This window comes from Periplaneta americana, chromosome 2, assembly GCF_040183065.1.
Source record: "Periplaneta americana isolate PAMFEO1 chromosome 2, P.americana_PAMFEO1_priV1, whole genome shotgun sequence".
Lineage (NCBI taxonomy): Eukaryota > Metazoa > Arthropoda > Insecta > Blattodea > Blattidae > Periplaneta > Periplaneta americana.
The window spans coordinates 139,749,615-139,772,207 of record NC_091118.1 but is presented as its reverse complement, the minus strand read 5'-3'; positions in this window follow the sequence as shown (position 1 = coordinate 139,772,207).

Below are 22,593 nucleotides of genomic sequence, written 5' to 3'. Positions count from 1 at the left end.
GAAAAAGCGGTTGTAATGGTGGTAATGGTAGAATAGTATCACAACAGTGATAGTAGTATTGGTAGTATCCGTATAAGAGGTAGAGGTGGGGTGTGACAGCGTTTTCCGTCACAGCTCTGAGCTGTGACAGCTTCCTAAGAATCGCTGTAACAGATTTTGTCACATTGTAATTTTTGTTTTCGGATGATTCTTGACGGTTGCGAATGTTGTAACATCCTGGTATTCACAGAGTCATTCATTAATAATGTTGGTAAGCAATACATGCCACATTCCATAGTACTGTTAACATCAGTCGTAAAGTAGAAGTTTATTATCTGTAGTAATGTCACGAGAGGTCTGAGATTTATCTGGGAAATCTCAGACCTCGAGTGACATTTATTAGGACTATTTCGTGAATAAAATAAAAATGTAAATAATATATCCATAAAATTCGATCACAAAATGTTAATAATTGTATATTTACGAGTACTTAACCTATTCAGACATTGTAAAGTTGAAATAGATGAATATCGATTACTGAATAAAGAAATTCGATGTTATTATTCAGTAATGCCAATTGCGAAAAGCGAAATACAGGTTTAACAATGTTAATTACATGTACTGCACTTTTCTCTTATTATTATAAGATAAATATACATTTTCATTATCTGCTGAAATCATAGTTTAATTTAAAATTTTATAATATAATTACAGTAACCTGATTAATACATTAATTAAATGAAGGATTGTTGAAAACGCAGTTATCAAATCTGAATGAAGGAATGTAATTTTTTTCAGACAGCCTACAATGGACATGGAATTATAAAATGAAGATGTAGATGTGGAAGTAGAATTTCGCACTTTATTTAGTACTTCATCGTTACATTACACACTACATTACTAAGAACAGTAGTGTGTAACGGAACTAAAGCTGCATCTACACAGTTCAATATTCGAATCGCATATGCGTGCAATCTGGGAAGAATATTGAAAGAATCAAGTTTAAAAGGTACGTTCAATTAAGATGCATGAAGATTTTGTGTCTACATAGTGCGCCGTTTTGAAATTCGTCTTCACTGCATAAATATATTAATTAATATTAAATATATATCAATCTTGCATTCATTGCTTTAAAGTTGAAAGAAAAGTTTAACCGTGTAGTTGCATCTTAATGTATTCATGATCATCAATTTACGGGGAAACAGTTGGCGACAACGACTAAACAAAAGAACGACTATGCGATAAATTGATAGCGATAAATCTAGCTGTAAAAATTATCGCAAAGATAGGTTGGAATTCAAAATTTCATTGCACTTCACTGGTCGAAAATGGAATGACGTCATATAAACGAAACAGTCGCTGAAAGTCCCAGCTTATCTGAGTTCTTCAAATCTTCAATTCGTGGCCATTTCAGAAAATTTCGTAATATAACTGTTCTTTATAAGGTGTATTTATCTCGGAACAAAGCAGGAATGAATCCCAACATATGATCAAAAGACACAGTACAGCCCATAATGTACCGAACACGAATATTCGTTTTGAGATCTAAACTATTACTTCCAACTGGTAACCAGTGACATGTACAATCTTATCTTTCACATATTAGGATATAAGATTCGATTATTTGAGATTTTACAGAAATCAGTAATGAGTAGAGCTAGGAAGTTGGTGAGCTTAGGACTATATCTCTAACGAGTGAAAAGTATAGAGCGTTTTTCGGTGTCAGTGAAGCAGAACGACTAACATGTAAGGGTTATGGGTTTCTGTCTGTCCTGAATATGGAACTTGGTAACTTCAAAATTACGACATTTTTGCATCCAAGACACATTACAGTAATCTAAAAGCTTTGCACTCAGATATTTTGGAGATGTTTATCAATAATGGAAATAGAAAGACTGAAAGAGAATTAAGAATTATGCAAGAAAATAAGTAATTACCAAATCAACTCCATACTGTGGTCAAAACGTATTACAAGAAAGACTAAGAAAGGAGTTTAGGAGACGATACATCAGAGCATACTACTATACTGGCATAAGAAGCTGCAGGGTGTCCAATCTGCAACTAGTTATCATGCAGAGCTAGTAAGATAGCTAAAAGAATGGAAATAGAAAAGAGCATTGTAGAAGAAATAGAGACAAGTTAACTGAAATGGTACGACGAATGGATTAACGTAGACTCCAAGAAGTATGGGAACGGCATTCTACTAGATGGCGGATAGCATGTGTTGAATTGGTTACCGAATATGGAAAGGAACGCAAAGAAAAAGTCAAACAGAGGACTGCCGGATAATGTGGTGTTTGAGATACGACAGACGGTAAATAATTAATAAACTTGTCAGTTATATAGCTATTCCTCGTCTCACTATGGTCCGTCCCAGGAATCTTTGGAGTAGAAAGACGAAATAGGACCTCTGCGCAAGTGGTGTGTGGGAGGGCTAGGACCAATGATTTCTCTACTGGGAGGCATTGGTTGAACGAAGCTACCAATCGCTTGCAGGGAGGGGAACATTTCTATCTGAACTCTCTACCACGAGCAACTTACCCCTTTGCGGCCTCAAGCTGATTCTGCCCGCAATACACTCCGGCATAGATAGACTCCGCCCCCATATGCGCCAAGTCACTCTACAGATTCCTGGGATGGACCATAAGTTTTCCGTTTTGAGCAAAGATGTCGCAAGAGGGATTTTTGGGCTGATACTGTGAATATCTCTGTGTGACATCTTTTAAGATTACAGGGACTTCTGATGGACGAAACAGACAATAGTGTAGTACATATAAAGACGGGCACAATAAGACGTTAGGTCACAGGAAATATGGAGCTGTAGCATACAAATCTTTGAAATATAAAGCATTTAAAACTCATGATTTGTGAGTGTTTAGTTTCTTATAACATAAATTAATATAAGCTATCTATTAGTGTGCAGGCAATTTACAATATCTCTGGATTTAATAGCGTAAGAAAATTATTTTCAAGGCATATATAGTAGCAGATGTTGAAGCGAGGAAACATTTAACAAGATAAACATAAGTTTTAATAAGAAGACATCTCAATGTTCACTACCAATTAAAGCTAAATGAAATAACATGTTCACTGATTCTCGTAAAAGTGAATGTAATAATTTGTGTATACTGATAATTGGACCTAAAATATATTGAATTAGTATGTAACTTGTATCAACAGTTGTTTCATTTTCTTCGCAATAGAAGTAGAAAGCATGTACTTATCTTATACAGATGGTACTCTGATTTTATGACCATGAGAGCAAAAAGTCTCTAGATATGAAAGAAAAACTCCACAGCAATTGAGTTCGTAGCAAACAACTGTTATTCGCTCGGCTGAATTCATTATAGTTTTCTCACTCTTTGATGTACAAAGCTGCATATAAAAAGTAACAATTTTTGTCTATTAAGAAAGCAATTAGACTTGTATTCTTGTAATAGTTAAATCCTTACACCAGTCCCTATTGACAAAGAATGCGTTATGGTGTATAAAAGAAGTCGAAAGTAATTACATCTCAGATAAAGACGGCTGTTTTATACCTGACACATTTCAAAGCAATTTACAGTAATAAATAATAAAGAGATTCGTTTTTATTTCTTGAATGTTGTTTAAAAAGAAGAAATTGACACAAAGTATGTTTGTAATTACCTTTTAGAATGTGTCACAGAGAAAAATATCCTTGCAATTAATTGGCACTTCTTTCTTAACTAATTGTACTTAAGTTCTCACGAAGCACATTGCCTAAATAGACGAAATAATAATTTATTTTTGCAGAAAAACGTTCTGATAAAGTGTAACTTTGTTAATGTTATTTTTCTAGTCAGCAACAATAACTATTTGAAATAAGAAAAAATAAATTTCATAACGATATGCGTCAAAGGAAGAACAATTAATTGTTGGTAACTTATGTATCTGAATTCTGATTAGTGTAATATGTACCTAGTTAGCGATGTATGCAATGAAGGAGGAAAGGAACTGGTCACCCTACCTCACCCCATTATCTCCTGGCCTAGTTTTCTCATAACTGGTGCCTTCTTGGTATTATTTGTGAGGTTCAGACCTGTCTTTGGACAGTTGACTAAACAACAACAAATATAATAAATAAATAAACAAAAAAAATATGCTTTATTTAACGACGCTCGCAACTGTAGAGGTTATATCAGCGTCGCTGGTGTGCCGGAATTTTTGTCCCGCAGGAGGTCTTTTACATGTCAGTAAATCTCCTGACACGAGCCTGTCGCATTTAAAGACACTTAAATGCCATCGACCCCAGCCGGGATCGAACCCGCAACCTCGAGCATAGAAGGCCAGCGCTATACCAACTGCGCTACCGAGGGCGAATGAATGAATGAGAACTCACTCTATTCCATCCATTGTCAAGAGCTGTTCTCGAGAGTTCTAAATGTTGAATGTCTCTACATTTATGATATGGTGGAAATTCCCGTCCCCTCTCGCACAGCACTGAAAATATTGGAATTTTTAAAACCACACTTAAATAAATTTTTACGTCCTATGTTAAATTTTTTTAGGGATAACAAGATACATAATTATATTAAATACAATTTCATATACAATCAACTGCATTACTTACTTACTTATTTACTTACTTACTGGCTTTTAATGAACCCGGAGGTTCATTGCCGCCCTCACATAAGCCCGCCATTGGTCCCTATCCTGAGCCAGATTAATCCATTCTCTATCATCATATCCCACCTCCCTCAAAACCATTTTAATATTATCTTCCCATCTACGTCTCGGCCTCCCTAAAGGTTTTCTCCCTCCGGCCTCCCAACTAACACTCTATATGCATTTCTGGATTCACCCATACGTACTACATACCCTGCCCATCTCAAACGTCTGCATTATATAAAAAATAAATTTATGCACAACTTTTAATTTAAGGCCAATAAACTATGTGTCAGTAGCTTAAGATTAAAACAAAATAATTTGGAGATAATATTTGCATACCGCTATGTAAGGAAGTAGAATGACGTGTAAGTCTAATGAGCAGCTAGTAGCAATAATTTCAACGGTGTTCGAAACGGGTTGAAGGAGCGAAAGTTGTAAGATCGGAGTCAATAAATAACATATGATATATTATATGCATTGTAATTATCTAAGGGCGAGTTTTCCGTTTGGCATAATGTTACTAGGGAGAATTATGAGGAAATGTTCTCAACTTGCGCGCAAGAAAGGACTAAGTCCTTCACACGTAGTACAAAATAATATGTAGCATGGAAGTTCTAAAGTAACTAAGTGCCAAAATCATGTTTTCGAGTTATTCAAGAAAAACTGTTTAATTTTGTAATTGTGTTATACGTGCTATACTATCTGTAGACAGCCATAGGAAAGACTTACAGACGACCTAGAGCTTAGCGGGTCTTGCAACGCATTAGTCTCGGCATATAGAATATTTTGACATACAAAACTACAAATTGATAAAAATGGCACTTAGCTAGATTAGAACTTCCATGCTACATATGTGAATGTGGTGTTCGGGTAAAGGGAGATAAGTCATTTTTTGTGCACATGGAATTTTGTTCCTCAGATGAACACACAAGTTAAATTATACAAGTGAGTATGTTTTAATTTGTGCAGAAATTTTTAGCAATAATGGTTCGAAGTTTAATATTCATTTATCTCCAAATTCATTTTTATGACATCTCCCTTTACCCAAAAAACACAGATTATAACTGATAAATGTAGGCCCTGCTAGGGCATTGAATATACTTGAGTATGAACGAATTCAAATGTTATTATATTCAAGTGTAATTTTATTGACAAAATTTTATTCATATCAGATTTTTTAACATTTCCTTGAAATTCCATTATTATAAACATTATTATAAATATAAAACGCTTCAAAAATTTCTATCCAGTGTTTTCATTTCTTTTACACAAATGAAATGGAAAAATATTTAATAATTTCAGCTCTAAAAGCAGGCAAAAAATTAGCACTCTAGGAAAAAATAAATAAATAATATATACTAATAATAATAATAATAATAATAATAATAATAATAAATTTAGCTTCCCTTACCAAAAGGTTGCCAGATTTGACAAAGCGTATTACATAATTTGGAAATACACGTTAAAGGTAAAATGATATACATTTGAAACGGTTAGGGAATCGAATATATAAAATGTCAGAAAAATTTACACCTGAGTAGCGTTTGTGCTCATTTACAGTTAAGAAAGGGGGGAAAAATATCATCAGATAGGTTAGAATGATTTGAATGCCATATACCGCGAGAAAAATAATAGTACGGATTTGTTGGCATCGATATCTAAACCAATCAACAGCCATCGGTTAAGATAACTTGAAATTTCCATTATCACTCCCATGCAAGTGATTTATCAATATCTGAACCGATCCTTTGAGGGCACTAATGGTTATTTCCTTAACAATGCTATGTGTTAGCTCCAGATTTTTACATTTGTTGGCAAAGAAGGAGGGTATTGTACCTCGTGCTCCCCCATCATACCTATTACATTAATATGGGACAGACTATATTTATCTTTATAGAACGGGATTGTTGGTTTATAGATCCGTTTCTTTTCACTGTCCACCTCATGCGGTTGATCTGCATGTGTCTCAAATCAAGAATGTATGCGGAGACTCAATGTATAAGACTCAAAGAAAATCCTGATAGTACGTTTCGTTACACACATATTAAAGAGGTTTTACAAAAATATTGCTCATGTACAAATTTTGTTGGAGGATTAGCATTTTAGCAAAGAAAAACGTGCAAAAAACAAAAGCGGCAAAAATGAGTTTGAAAGTATTGTATATGAATAAAACCACATGTATACGCCTTTTATAAATGGCCCCAGGAACATGCAGTTGAAGGGAAATAAGTGCATGAAAATTGCCCCGGAGCTTCCTTAGATCATAAACAATTTTATAATGCTAAAAATAAAAAATGTGATTTTGTTTGCCAAAAATGATAACTTTTCAGACAGATGTACTCTTAAGAAATCACTATTTTGAAATTTTCTGTCACCTTAACTGCACATAAAATAATAATTAAAAACTGAAATCATTCGATGTACTGTAATTTGCAAAATAGTAAAGTTTGTACAGAATTATTTTTAATAAAATTTTCGTAATATAATACAGTTAGGCTACATTAAAATAGAAACGAAATTCATATACATAGACCTATGTCACCACTATAAAGATTGAAGTGAGACATAGTTTTCTCTGTTTAGCATTTGAAATGTGGATACAGAGAAGAATGGAGCATGTGAAATGAACTAAGAGAATAAGAAACAAAACTGTGCTGGAAAGAGTGGTGAAGAAAGAATAATGCGGAAACTGATCAGGAAGAGAAAAAGGAATTGATTGGATCACTGGCTGAGAATAAATTACCTACTACAAGGAATAATGAACTAAAGAAATGTTCAAGGTAGAAGAAGATATCAGGTGATAGACAACATTAAGATACGTGGATCGTATGCTGAGACTGAAAGGATTGCGTAAATTAGGAAAGAATGAAGAATGCTGAGTTTGCAGTGAAAGACCTGCACTTAGGTAAAATACTATAAATGAATGAAAGGCATGCTAATCTTGAAATATCATTTCCTATAAATATATATTTAAAGACCAAACATATTTTTCTCCGTCGAAGATTTCTGTTGTAGGCATAATTAAAGGAAATAAACTTATTATTCCGATATAGATATTTCTGAAAACATTGTCTACCTTAATTTCACGTATTATACTATATTATTTTCTTGAGAATCATAAGAAACAAAATCATGAGAAAATCATTGGAACTGATTTTTAATAAGTTCATTTTATGTCTTTACAAATACACCCATTGATATTTTATGAAATTTAATTTTATCTCACATCTCTCGCTAGAGAGATCGAGCGCATATTCTTCGTCTCCAGTTTAATCTATGTTGTTCGAAGCAATGTCTATTCGCCATTCTGATCATATGACCATCGTACAGTTTTGCATGTATAACCTAAAGGATATCGGAGATACATTCATAGATAATCATAAATGACAAGTTATGTTCTCTCTACGTCCCTAAATCAATTGCAAATGGACATTCCTTACAATTAATCACTTTGATTACGTTTTAGGGCGCCATATGTTTTCAAACAGCAATTAGCAACGATTTGCTTCGGATGTAACTTTTCAGAAGCACTTTAGATTTTAAGGGAGGGTAGAATGTGGTTTGGGATAACGCAAATTGGAATAGTGTTGTCCGCCCATACTCTTCCAATGAGTTGTAGTGCAATTTCTTGCTTATATTGTTTGCATAACTCAAAATGGTATAAGAAAAATTTAACACAAAGATCGAATAATTTAGCTACCAATGAAGTTTGCTGAAGAAAATTGGTGCGGATTCGGAAGAGAGGAGGCTATTCAGTAATCTTGATATGAAACAACGAGTTAAAGTCAGGATAGGAGAAGAAATGTCAGATGGAAATGAAATAGGGAGAGGAATACGACAAGGATGCCCTTCATCACCTATCCTGTTCATCATCTATTTGGAGGATTTAGTGAAGAACTGATTTCAGAACATGGGAGGGGTGATAGAAGGAGGAAGAAGAATAAAGTGCATAAGATTTGCTGATGATATGGCATTGTTAACAGAAGAAGAGACGATACTAAAGTATATGCTACAGGAGGTAAATGACAGTTGTGAATAGTATGGATTGAAGATAAATGCAAACAAAACGAAGACCATGGTTATAAGAGAAGCAAAGAAAGTTAACATGGAAATTCTAAATAAGCCAGTAGAGCAAGTGGACAAATACTTGGGGTATACTATAAGAGCTGCTGACAAGAAGTCAAAAAGAGGATAGCAAAGGAAAGCAAGCTTTTAATAGAAAAAGGAGCACCTTCTGGGAACGACTGGGAAGAGGACTAAGGAGGAAACTAGTGAAGTGCTTTGTAAAAAATGTTATGTTTTATTTAACGACGCTCGCAACTGCAGAGGTTAGGCCTATATCATCGTCGCCGGATGTGCCGGAATTTTGTCCCGCAGGAGTTCTTTTACATGCCAGTAAATCTACTGACATGAGCCTGTCGCATTTAAGGACACTTAAATGCCATCGACCTGCCACGGGATCGAACCCGCAATCTTGGGCCAGCGCTATACCAACTCGCCAACCAGGTTGACAAGTGCTTTGTATGGAATATGGCATTGTACGGTACAGAAACATAAAGATTACGACGAAGTGAAAAGAAACGACTAGAAGAGTTTGAAATGTGGATATGGAGAAGAATGGAGCTTGTGAAATGGACAGACAGAATAAGAATTGAAGCTGTTTGGAAAGAATGGGTGAAGGAAGAATGATGCTGAAACTGATCAGAAAGGGAAAAAAGAATTAGCTGGGTCACTGGCTGAGAATAAACTGCCTACTGGAGGATGCACTGGAAGGAATGGTGAACGGGAGAAGAGTTCGGGGCAGAAGAAAATATCAGATGTTAGAGGAAGACAGAAAATAGGAAAGTTTGGACTATGCTGGTTTACAGTTTGATACCTGCCCTTAGGAAGAAAACTATGAATTAATGAATGAATAATTCAAAAATGAAACTTGTTATGCGAAACGACGAAAACGTTATTTTTCTGGTAAATAGACCGTAAGCTCTAACATTCTCTGAATTCATCTTCTGCTCAGCATTTATGGTTGTTCCAGGCATGCTTCTTTGTCGCGTTTAGAAATAGGCTATGAAAATCTTAATGATAATCCGTAGTAATATCAAAACATTTACCGCCACCTATTATAATACTGTAGAAAGTTATTCCACTTTGCACTATATCTCGTTCTGTCGTGATGATTGCGGTCCGATTGTGTGCGGTGGGGATACTTTTTGTACCTGGTTTCGAGGCGACGATGATTTGAATGTAATTACAGGGTGAAGGTCTCACACACGTGGTGTGAAGATGGTGTCTGATAAGTAGGCAATATATCACAATTGGAACATCACGGAGTACAGATCTGTTCATAATCAACCAAGACAACATTCTGTTAAAATATATATAAATATATATATCTACATTGGGAATAAATACGATTTCCGATTCTTCACTATTCTGACATGTATTATCAGACAGTACATCTCACTTGATTTTATGTCAGGGGAAGAACAATATTGTATGTTTGCATCTGAAGTCTGATTAGTGTAACATGTTGCTAATCGGCGATGTATGCAATGGAAGGGGAAAGGAACTGTCCACCTTATCCCATTATCTCCTGGACTAGTTGTCTCATAAGTGGTGGCTTGTTGGTAAGACTTGTGAGGTTCACACCTGTCTTCGGACAATTGACTAAACAACAACAACAACTATTCTGACAATGTTTGTCCTTCGCTAGTGCTCGGTAATATCGTTTCTTAGTATATCTGTTCCCGCCACGTATACAGAATGAACTGTAAGTAATATCATTAATTTCAGGAGGTTATTCTTTGAGAAATTTCATAATAAAAGTTTAATACAATTTTGCTCGTTTTTGCTTCCTTTCCTAGATAAAACTGGTTTTATATGAAACATTTCACAGCGTGTTTTGAAAGAGCCATTGATTTAATTGCCAATATGCTCAGTCAGTTTAAGATAACAGCGATTAAAATAATAAATGATTGAAAGGATTTTAGTTCTGTCCTTTAAATGTGCAGAAATGTGATCCGAACAAATGTATCTCTTCATTCAGAAAAGGAAGTTTAAAATATTACATTTCTTTGGATCAAATTTCTGCACATTTAAAGGACAAAACTAAATCTTTTGATAATCTGTTATCATAATACACTGCTCTCTAAATTGACTGAGCATGTCGGGAATTAAATCAATGCTACTCCCAAAACATGCTATGAAATATTTCATACGAAACAATTTTTATCCTGGAAAAGAAGCAAAAATAAGCAAAGTTGCATTAAAAAGTTTTTTGGTTGAAATAACTCAAAGAATAACCTCCTGAAATTAATGACATTACTTACTGTTCACTCTGTAGGCCTATATGTGATAATTTAACTCCCACTAGAGTTGAGTGTATGTCCTGCGAGCTTCGGTTGCTGTTATGTAGGCATATTTAGCCTATGTAAGAATTTTATCCCTCCATTAGAACTGGTTGTATGTCCTGTATTTTGGGTCTATCTTGTGTTGTTTTTAGATGGCCTTGGATAATGTTGATAACATGATCAGGGAGTCCCGCTATCTGTATACCTAAACTTCAGTACGTAGTAGCTAAAAATGCTCATAAGGCTAAGGACGAAATATTCCCATGCAATAAATCTTTGAAATTTAATCCTGCTAACGAAGAATAAGAAGGGAATGATGATATTTATTTATTTATTTATTTATTTATTTATTTATTTACTTACTTACTTACTTGCTTACTCATTCATTCATTCATTCATTCAATCATTCATTCATTTATTTATATATTTATTTATTTATCTATTTATTTATTTATCTATTTATTTATTTTATTGCTTGTAAGTTTCAAACGAATACAAGTTAATCCAATATAATATAAACTAGCCCACTCCTGAATGAGTAAGACTCGTGCTTAGGAGGGGATTCCAATACATACAATATGATAATTATAATGATGACGTTTATAATGACGATTAAATTTATTATATTTATGATGACGATGATGATCCTGGTGATGGTAGTGACTGATATTCTGGCTACAGTTCCTGTAATCAATATTGAGAAAATCAACAATATTAAAAATGCAATGTCACTTTTCATTTCGGGTAACCGACCACCTACATTCAGATCTTGCCTTACCGAATCGGAATTTGTAGTCTCGTAATGTACAGATGGCCTAATGTACAGATGTCACTAATTGGTACACAAAACATACACGCTAGCAGCAATCTGTAAGATCATTACATTACAGTCATTAGGCGATTAGCATTTTATACATTAGTTAAGTAGCCTGAAATAAAGTAAAAACTGATTTCGTTTTAATAAGGCTTACTAACTTTGCTGATTGAATGAAGGAACCAAATGATGTACGGAGTTAAATGAGGTTTGCAATGACGTGCTCTGAAAGAGGCAGAGTACCGTGAGTAAACGAATTTATCTTAGTGTGAAAAAATGTTGTATTTTTTAGAAATTATTTAATAAAAATGAGTAAGACAAATAACAATTGAATGAGTTAATTGAGAAGCCACACAAGTCCATAGCAATAAGGTTTGAGAAAACTGTGAAGAGAAGTCTGCAGGCTTATAAATGAGTCGCCCAGAATCAAAGTGCACTTTCTCCAAATTGTGAAATATGGAATTAAGGTTTCAGTTCAGAATTTTGCAGGGAATGTGATAAACTGCTCGTTTGGAGTCAAACTAAAATTTATCTATTAATGAGTAAGTTTAATATAGCCAATACTTAACAATACATTAAATCTTTATGTTACAACAAGAGATAACATTTATATATAATGACAAACGTTTTCACCAAATGGATTGGCATCTTCAGGTCAAGTAAAACATGTTAACATAAATGAACACTTGAACTTATCTAGTTAAAAACAATCGTTAAAAATTAAAATGTTATGATAGGGATCAAATAATATGCCATTAAAACAGGCGGTAAAGTTGAATAATCCAGAAATCATGACGTACAATATATAGGGAACGATGTGTTGATAGAAGTATATGTGACGAAGGAAGAAGGCAAGACCTCTTCTAGTATTGCTGGTACAGTTCCAAAAAGAGATGGAAGATGCTACAAAATAGAACGGTCGTGTTGCTGAGTATGGATAAAAGAGTGAAGCCCTGTAAATTATAAAGGGGTAGTATAAGAGAAAATTTTTGAAGCATTTAAATATATATATAGAGCAATACTTACAGAAATGCTCTATTAAGACTTAAAAAAATATTTAAATGCTTCAAAACCTTTCTTTTATACCACCCCTTTATAATTTACAGGGCTTCACTCTTTTATCCATACTCAGCAACACGACCGTTCTATTTTGTACCATCTTCCATCTCTTTTTGGAACTGTACCAGCAATACTAGAAGAGGTCTTGCCTTCTTCCTTCGTCACATATACTTCTATCAACACATCGTTCCCTATATACTGTACGTCATGATTTCTGGATTATTCAACTTTACCGCCTGTTTTAATGGCATATTATTTGATCCCTGACATAACATTTTAATTTTGAACGATTGTTTTTAACTAGATAAGTTCAAGTGTTCATTTATGTTAACATGTTTTACTTGACCTGAAGATGCCAATCCATTTGGTGAAAACGTTTGTCATTATATATAAATGTTATCTCTTGTTGTAACATAAAGATTTAAAGTATTGTTAAGTATTGGCTGTATTAAACTTACTCATACTTAACGGACCAACATGCCTTTAAAATTATGAAATTTATGTGCCTTAACTTTAGTAGCAAAATCACCGTGTGAAGTTTAACTGGACTAGTTTTTCGTCTTTTCTGAACAATCAGAATTTTTGGTAAAGTGCAGTTTGATTCTAAGTGACTCAAATATAGGATGTACGTATGTTCTTATCTTTTTAGGCTGTGTTTTTCATATGAATTGCAATATCTCTAGATATTTTGTATGTGTATGTATGTCTGTATGTATGTATGTATGTATGTATGTATGTATGTATGTATGTATGTATGTATGTATGTATTTATTTATGCTGCAACTGGATAAATACCCGATGGCTGTGGTAACTAATTACACTCAGTAATGACAATTAATAATAATAATAATAATAATAATAATAATAATAATAAAAAAATAATAATAGCATTAGAATAATAATATTAACAAGGAGCATCCTAAATTAAATGAAGCACGATCACTTAAATACCATTTAAAGTAAATCAAATTTGTATCTTAACCTTAAGTTCGAATTAAAAACCACGAGTATGATATGTTCATACATGCAAAAGACCCGCTGTCAACTAACTGCACATGAATTGCGACTAATTTCACTGACACTATCGTGTTTTTACTAACACTTCAAAAACATTTCACTGTTCAAATGCTTTCACTATCACTATAAACTATAACACTTCACTGAAAAACACACTTCACTGACACAACACTTTAAATAACAAAACATCAATTACACCCTACAGTCTATTAGTAAAGTCCTTAAGCCTATTTTTAAATACATTTTTGGTTATTGGTAAGGCCTTTAGTGAGTCTGCAGGTAAAGCATTCCAGTCCCTGATAGTTTGAGAAAAGAAAACTAAGAAACGTTTAATTACATTTGAGAGCACAAGGACATCTTAAAGTTCGTGGACTTGTGTTGTTTCTTACAGTATATAGGCGTACACGAAATGTTTTTAGAAAAATTATATATTAGTTTTTACTTATTTTGTGTGTAAGCTAAGGGGAACTAAAGATATTTAGGTAATAACTTAGTACATAATGCATTTTTCCTTCATATTACGAAATGAAAAGAAACATTCTATAAAGTGAAAACACTGATATCTTACTGAAGTCCCACAGTCCCTCAGGAGCGTCATCCTTGTTACCAGTAGGCCAGAGAAATATGTCTTCATGAAAAACTTTTGATTTCACAATCTTCAAGAAAATACTGTCATGAGATTAACACTTAACCTAAGGCGGGTATGTCTACTTTCTCCTACAGACGTGTAAATACATTAATTATTGTCAGAAACACAATGAACCCATTTTGGCTAAAAATGGACTTGTTTGGTTTCTCAAATAACCGATGCAATTACTGGAAGTGTAAAACTCACACTCGTACTACGACAAATGACCAAAATGTTTTCAATTTATTATTTCCTAACAAGTTTTGTTTTGCAGAACGCAAGCAATATAATTTTCATGACGAACTTGTCTCTATGCTGAAGATATTTCGTTCTCCCTTAAGCAGAAGACGAGACCTTATTACTGCATATATTAAACTTCAAGGATAATAAATCACAGAAAATATTAGCCAGTACCGACTGTAAAAAGAAAGAAATACAGTACACTCCGATCTAATTTCCTTGTCTCAAAGAGTAATCCTCTATTTACCCAATGTATAACCCTCGAGATATAGTTTTTGTTAAGAACTTCTCGTCTAAATGCAGTAAATAAATCATATATAACACTCCTTGATCAAGATCGACCACAAGTAGCACTTGTGAGGTTCAGAGTCGTAACCCAAGTGAATATACAACTAACCGCTACTTTTTTGTCTGCCTTCAATTCTAAATTACAGAAATATCCATCTCTCGCAAGAACCACAGCAAAGCTCCTTCCGATCACGAATATATGTTTCGTAATTTCAGTGGAGTAATATGGGAGGAATAGGTTTTATAGATGAACTACAAGCAATACCACACTGATCACTACAGAATGGGAATCGCCGATCTTCTGCACGATAACGGTGTTGAGAGCAAGAATGTTTTAAAGCCGAAATCCGTAAAAAGTGGCCTTCCTAAGAACCGGAAGCCCAGTGAAGGCTGTGGAATTCAACCTGAATACATCCCTTCCCCTTAACCTTCACGGCGGGTAGCTGTTTTATATGGAATTAGAGGTCTTTCATTCCTTTTTTGTTACAGAAAATTGTGTGGAAAATTATGTTTATAGGCTAAATTCTCTTTTGGATTTCTTTCGTAACGGAATTGGCGGCTATTCAGATAATGTTAGTAAAAATATGTTTCAAGTAAATCGTTTTAATAAAAGCTTCCACGTGACATAACAACAATTTTTGTCCACTTTAAGAAAGCGTGCCGGTCTGAAGGACAAGGCGTGTAATGTAATTTACCTTAGATTTCGGGGAATTTTTCGCTCTTCACTGGACTAAAAAAAAGTGACACATTACAAATATCAGCCAGGAAATTAGTAAGAGTCATCGTCATCATCGTCATCATCATCATCATCATTATCATAACATCATCATCAAGGTCGACCTGGTTGGCGAGTTGGTATAGCGCTGGCCTTCTATGCCCAAGGTTGCGGGTTCGATCCCGGACCAGGTCGATGGCATTTAAGTGTGCTTAAATGCGACAGACTCATGTCAGTAGATTTACTGGCATGTAAAAGAACTCCTGCGGGACAAAATTCTGGCACATCCGGCGACGCTGATATAACCTCTGCAGTTGCGAGCGTCGTTAAATAAAACATAATATTTCATCATCAACGTCAAGGCCTGATTCCTTCTGGATCAGTTCCGACTCCAAACTTTAACAAATAAAATTATTTGTCAGTCCATCTTATAATTTGCCTTCCTGCCAATTGGTGTGTAGTGTAGAATAGCTTATTATGCTTGATAACTTGTAGTTCTTCATTCGTTGTACGTACCGTGACCACCGTGTTCTATGTTTTATGATTTGTGTGTTTAATTCGTCTATTACTAATTCTTTTATTATGTCTTTAATTTCTTTTTTTTTTTTTTTTTTTTTGCTTAACAATTTGTGGCCTCCATTGGTCTTAGAAATGTTATTTCTGGAAACTATTTCCTGCATATGAAATTAAAAGTAACATTAGTTAAAAGTCACAAATATGTTATTCCCTTCACACTCCATGAAGGCACGTGATACATAAGGTATTGCTAAATTCTTTTGTGCGAGATCGTGCGTATTTGCTTGGTTTCCGCACAAAACCAATCTGCGGAAAGTCTAAAATTCCACATTCAGTATTCCCAGCCTAACACACATAACAATTTCCCTCTTCTTACCGCTTAAGTGAAATATTGATTTTACTGCTTTAGGCTTTTAACATATTATTTTTAGAGACGTTCAATATAGTAATAATTATAAATTGGAAACTTACCACTGCAATTTCACCTAATTGCACTGTTAATTATTGTTTTTAAATATTTTCAAAAATTAGCAAGCTCTACAACTCCACTAAAGTTACTGCATTCGTGATGCAAGTAACATTAAGGAAGCCGTGAAAAAATCAACAAGATTCCAGACTCATCATAGACTGGGGGAAAAAAGAGGCAGACGTATATCACGGCCTGCTTGAGTATAGTAAACACAGAAAACATTTTAAAGCAACAATGTTGAAGATAGATATTTTTGTTTTGCAAATTTGCCGTCATTGAACAGAAACCAAGATGGAGATTTCATTGCAACTAATTAGAAATTCCTCTTTCAGATATGTAATAAACGATCTTCGCACAAAATAACGTACGATACACGAGCGGTATGTTTTCTTTCAATTCTCGGAATTAAAAAAGCTCAACTACGTTTCGCTTTTTCAAACTTTTCCTCGAACATGAAAACTTCAACATACCGCTCTTGTAACGCATATTACTATTATGACCTCGGCCTAGGTGGCATCACGCTCCGACCGCCTTCTAGTCACAGGAAAGAGCCGGTATTCAATTTGATAAGAAGCTAAGTATACCCTGGGGCCGTCCTATCACCATCTGGGATTGAAACCAGGACAGGAAAGTAGTACTTATATTGAATCTCTTACTAACGATTAAGTTTTAGGTCCTACTGAAAACACACTAAAGGTCTTCAAGCCACCATACCTCATGCAATATCATTTCTATGTATCGACAATTTTCATTATATTTTAGATTTTATCCTTAACCATTTTTCTATATTTTAAATTTGACATTCGATGACACATGGAAGAGTGAACCTCGTTTCAAGACTTACTTTTACACATTAGAACTGTTGAATTACAATAATTACAATATTACACCTATAGTATTAAAAATAATGAAAATCTATCAAGCTTCCATTAAAGTAATTAAATTATACAAACAAAATTATAATTGATTACACAAACAAAGGTTTAAAGCATAAGTAAGAGCAAAAGAGTGTATTTTAGGCCTATGCCCTTTAAATATAGTGGACTCTCCTAAGTTCGACTGAACATAATTGAAAGTTCAGTCCATTAAGGGTAGTTGGTGTGGCAGGTAAAATGAATAAAATTCTTATTGGTTATCCATCAACGAATACAATACTGTACTAGCATTTCCTGCCCGCCCCGAGACTTGTGCATGCGCTTTTAGTATCACAGTGGTTTTCGACAATTCCGTCTCACAAACGGCACAATTCTCAAATAGATAAAAAAGAGTTCATTAATTTAAAATCAGTGATTAAATATGAATGTCGTAATCAATAAAATATTCTGTTTTTCTTTAACAAAAGTATCACTACCAGACACAGAACCAGTTCCCATTCAAATGGCAAACCCATTTCTTAGTGCCCGTATGGGGGCGTGTCTAATTCTCCTACGTAAGCAGTCGAACTGTAGGGTGTCGAACTTGATTTCTGTCGAACTTACAAGCTTCCACTGTACATCATAATAAACGTGTTTTGTTGCTATAAACGGAGTTTTAATGTACTTTCTACTGTCCTTTTAGGTCATTGCAGTTAATCCGGACTTTCGATAAACCGGTCAAATTATCCCCCCAATTAGTTCGGATGAACGAGGTTATGTAATTAAAGGGTTGTTAGAGATAAGATAAAAGGAAAATAATTGAATGTAAATGATTTTGCACATAAAGACATTCAAATGTTATACAATTAATTTCAAATATTTCCATAACTTGTACAAAAGTGATTTTTTTTCTAGACTATTAATTTTCATGTAGCGTCCTCGGTCAGTACGGAACAGAGATAAAACTCGCGGGCTCATAATGACAAGGTTCTATCTGAAATTTTTTTTAGCAAAATTTAGATTTTTGTTGCATTGAATTCTGCTACTTCACAGCTATCTACCATATAAATTATATGTTGATATCTCAATTATTGTTCGTGATAAAGTTAGTTTGAAAAGGTTCTTATCTGCATTGATTTCATTAACAACCAAAGATTTAAAATTCTCTCCTGTAAAATTTACTAAACACTAGATAGAACCTTATCATTCTGAACCCTCGAACTGTTAGCCCCAGAATCCAGCAGAGGAGCAGAACAATACTGAGGCCACTCTCGCTCTCGACAGTAGGTGGCGTTCCCCATGAATGATGCTCGAAAAAGCCAAGTATCGTCTACTATAATCAGCGATGGGCTATCTAAATGTTGCAAGTACCTCCCATTCCTCACAGCCAGCAGTCTGGTAGCGTACCGGGAGTAACAACACAACTACTGGCTAACATTCATCTTGCAGCACAACAGTGTGTGCCTTACCTTCCCGCGTGTAATAATGCAAACCGCCGACACCTCCAACAACCACGCCCATTTTTGACGCCTGATAAAAGATCTGTAGCAAGAAATAAACACGATGGCTCTGGTTGTACTTCAGCAAACAAAAATTTATACAACATACAAATTGCACTTACAAGACCTGCGGTTGGCTTCTTCAGATTCGTTGTTTACGATAGGCCTAGAGAGTGTTTCATCTTCTCTCTTTAGCCTTTTACACTTACTTACTTACTTACTGGCTTTTAAGGAACCCGGAGGTTCATTGCCGCCCTCACATAAGCCCGCCATTGGTCCCTATCCTGAGCAAGATTAATCCAGTCTCTATCATCATATTCCACCTCCCTCAAATCCATTTTAATATTATCTTACCATCTACATCTCGGCCTCCCCAAAGGTCTTTACCCCTTTGGCCTCCCAACTAACACTCTATATGCATTTCTGGATTCGTCCATACGTGCTACATGCCCCGCCCATCTCAAACGTCTGGATTTAATGTTCCTAATTATGTCAGGTGAAGAATACAATGCGTGCAGCTCTGCGTTGTGTAACTTTCTCTAATCTCCAGTAACTTCATCCCTTTTAGCCCCAAATATTTTCCTAAGAATCTTATTCTCAAAAACCCTCAATCACCATCACATACATCTTCTTCTTCTTCTTCTTCTGCTGATTTCTTCTTTCATCAACTTCTATTCTCCTCTTTCCTTTCTTCGGTTATTTATCATTATCCACCATCGTTTCTATGTCATCCTCCACATTACCCTCATCATTATCATCATCGTCATCATTGCCATAATCATCATCGTCTTCTTTTCTTCTTTCGTCTACTTCTTCCTTTACTTCATTATCATTCTATCTTTCCAGATCAACTTGTTTTTATCCACTATCGTTTTCTTAGCTTTCTCTACGTCATCATCATCATCATCATCATCATCATCATCTTTGTAATTTTCTTTTTTCTTTTGTTCTTTCTTCTTTCGCCTATTTCTTTCTTCACTTTATTCTTCTCTTTTCTTTCCTTTATCATCTTACTCATAGCTATCTACAATCGTTCCCTTACCTTTCTCTGCATCATTATCATCATCATTAACATCAGCATTATCTCTTGTGGGACAAAATTCCTGCACACCGACGACGCTGATATAAACTCGGCAGTTGCGAGCGTTGTTAAATAAAACATAACAACAAACATCATCATCATCATCACTTTAATAATTTTTTCTCTTTTCTTTCGTTCTAATTTCTTCACTTCATTGTTCTTCTACCCCTCCTTTATTACCTTATTCTTACCTACCATCGTTTCATATCCACGCTGTATCTATTTCCCTCTCCATTTTGTATGGTTCATTATGTTTCTACTGTTTCTTCTCTTCCTATACCAATGTAATATTAAATTTTATACATAAAAATCACACATATTTCAGATCATATATTCACAACCAGAAAACCAAATGCATGGACACAATACGTTTCTTTAAACCCAAGTGTTTAACGAGCACTACTTTCAATCATACTAGTAATATCGGCCCTAGAATTTATAACAACTTAATGTTGGAATACCCTGATCTAGTTAACTCCAACAGTTTCATATTTAAAAATTATTGTAAGCAATTTGTTGTGAATAAATATTAATTTTTAGAGGTTATTTTATTGTAATTGAGGAGCTTATTTTTAAAACGATCACTGTCCATTCCTATAACTTTATAGGAGATCACGAAAAACGTTTTTAGATCTAAAATTTCTTATCAATTAGGCAAGAGACGTTATGAAACCAAAGAGGTTTGGTGCACTTAGAATCAAATGGGAGCATCGGAGTCTTTAATTCCAAAGCTGGAACTAATATTTTGTCGCAATTTTGCTGTTTACATGAGTCAGTTTAATTCCAATAGTCACATTTTAATGCAAGATTTTAGTGGTTTAGAGGGCGTTCTGAAGTAAAATCTTGTTAGTTGTATGTAGAGTTATAACTGAACAATGCAACGATTCAGGAAGCTCATTTTTGTTGTCAGGTGGACAAGAGACTTTTGAAAATGAACTCCTCAATTTATGCATGTAACGTTATTATTAGAAGGTGGAACCGGGATACTTTAGCAATCAATGTACGCAAGCATTGACTATAGCTTTTACACACTAGACACTGGGCACACACTGCGGACATAAACAAAGGTAGTACAGTGTGGTTATGATTGAAAATAAAGTACATGAATACATACCTTATACATGCAAGGTTCCGTCTTCTTCGGTTTCGTTGCCGGCATTACAATGAACAACAAAATACATTCGAAGATTTTCGAACTGAAACGTCCTTCGGCGATCACTCAAACAGTTTTTATATTTTGAGAACGACCCTTCAACATCACAGGATGTCAATGGTGAATGGAAATAATACGACTGGTGTTAGACATTGCACTTGTACACGTTACCAAATACAGTAGAGCGTCTCGTTTAGGCACAGTGAAAACGTAAATAAAGTGCAGGTAACGTGTGGAAGAGGACGAGCCGTACTATAAACATGAGGGATGCACAAGGCTTTAGTTACAACATTTATGGCGGAGCATTAATTGAAATTATATTTTCCAAAAACACACAAAACAAAAGAACACAAATTGCACAACTTTATCATACACGCATTTTAACAAAGAAGCATGTAGTGTAGAGATAATTCAATATAACTTAACAAATCACATTTTGCTACTTATATGATGTTGCTTTCAAGCAGCATTTTTTACGGTCATAAATTTCATTCTTTGTATGACTAACATAATACCACCGTCTTCTGTGGCCGAATTAACAAAATTACAATATATTGATCTGAAGTGACAACACTATTTCCTAAACATAATAATTATCTCTTCTCAAAATTCGGTTTATTCAGGTACAGTACAGAGGACGGTGATATTATGCTAGTCATACACAGAATGAAATTCATGAACGTAAAAATGCTGCTTGAAAACAATATCATATAGACCAAGTAGCAAAATTTGATTTGTTATATTGAATTATTTCAACATTATAATTCCTTGTTTGTTAAAATGTGTATATGATAATGTTATGCAATTTTTGTTCTTTTATTTTATGTGTTTTTGGAAAATATGATGTTAATTAATATAATTAATTGTAACTAAAACCTTGTGCATCCCTCGTGTTTATTGTACGGCTCGACCTCCCCCACACGTTACCTGCAGTTTGTTAACGTTTTCACTGTGCCTAAATGAGACGCTCTACTGTACACGTAAACACTGTGACAAACAACCTCAACACTAACGTCAGACAACTGTTCACTATGACTACGCACAGTACTCTACTGGCTTAGGTTCGGTTCCTACAGCGCGCAACGGGACGGCTGACAGGTCATTTTGCGTTATTAACAAAATGTACCTACGAGAGTAACGTCACATGTCTCAGCTCCGTTGTGCATCCATCTATTGCCGCCGTAAAGGTATCCCAAGCCCACAGTCTAGTTATTATGTGTCGAATCCTTCCCTGAACACGAGATCACTCTTTTTCAGGGGAGTGCTAGAATTTTGTACATTCACAATTTAATTTTACTTTATTTT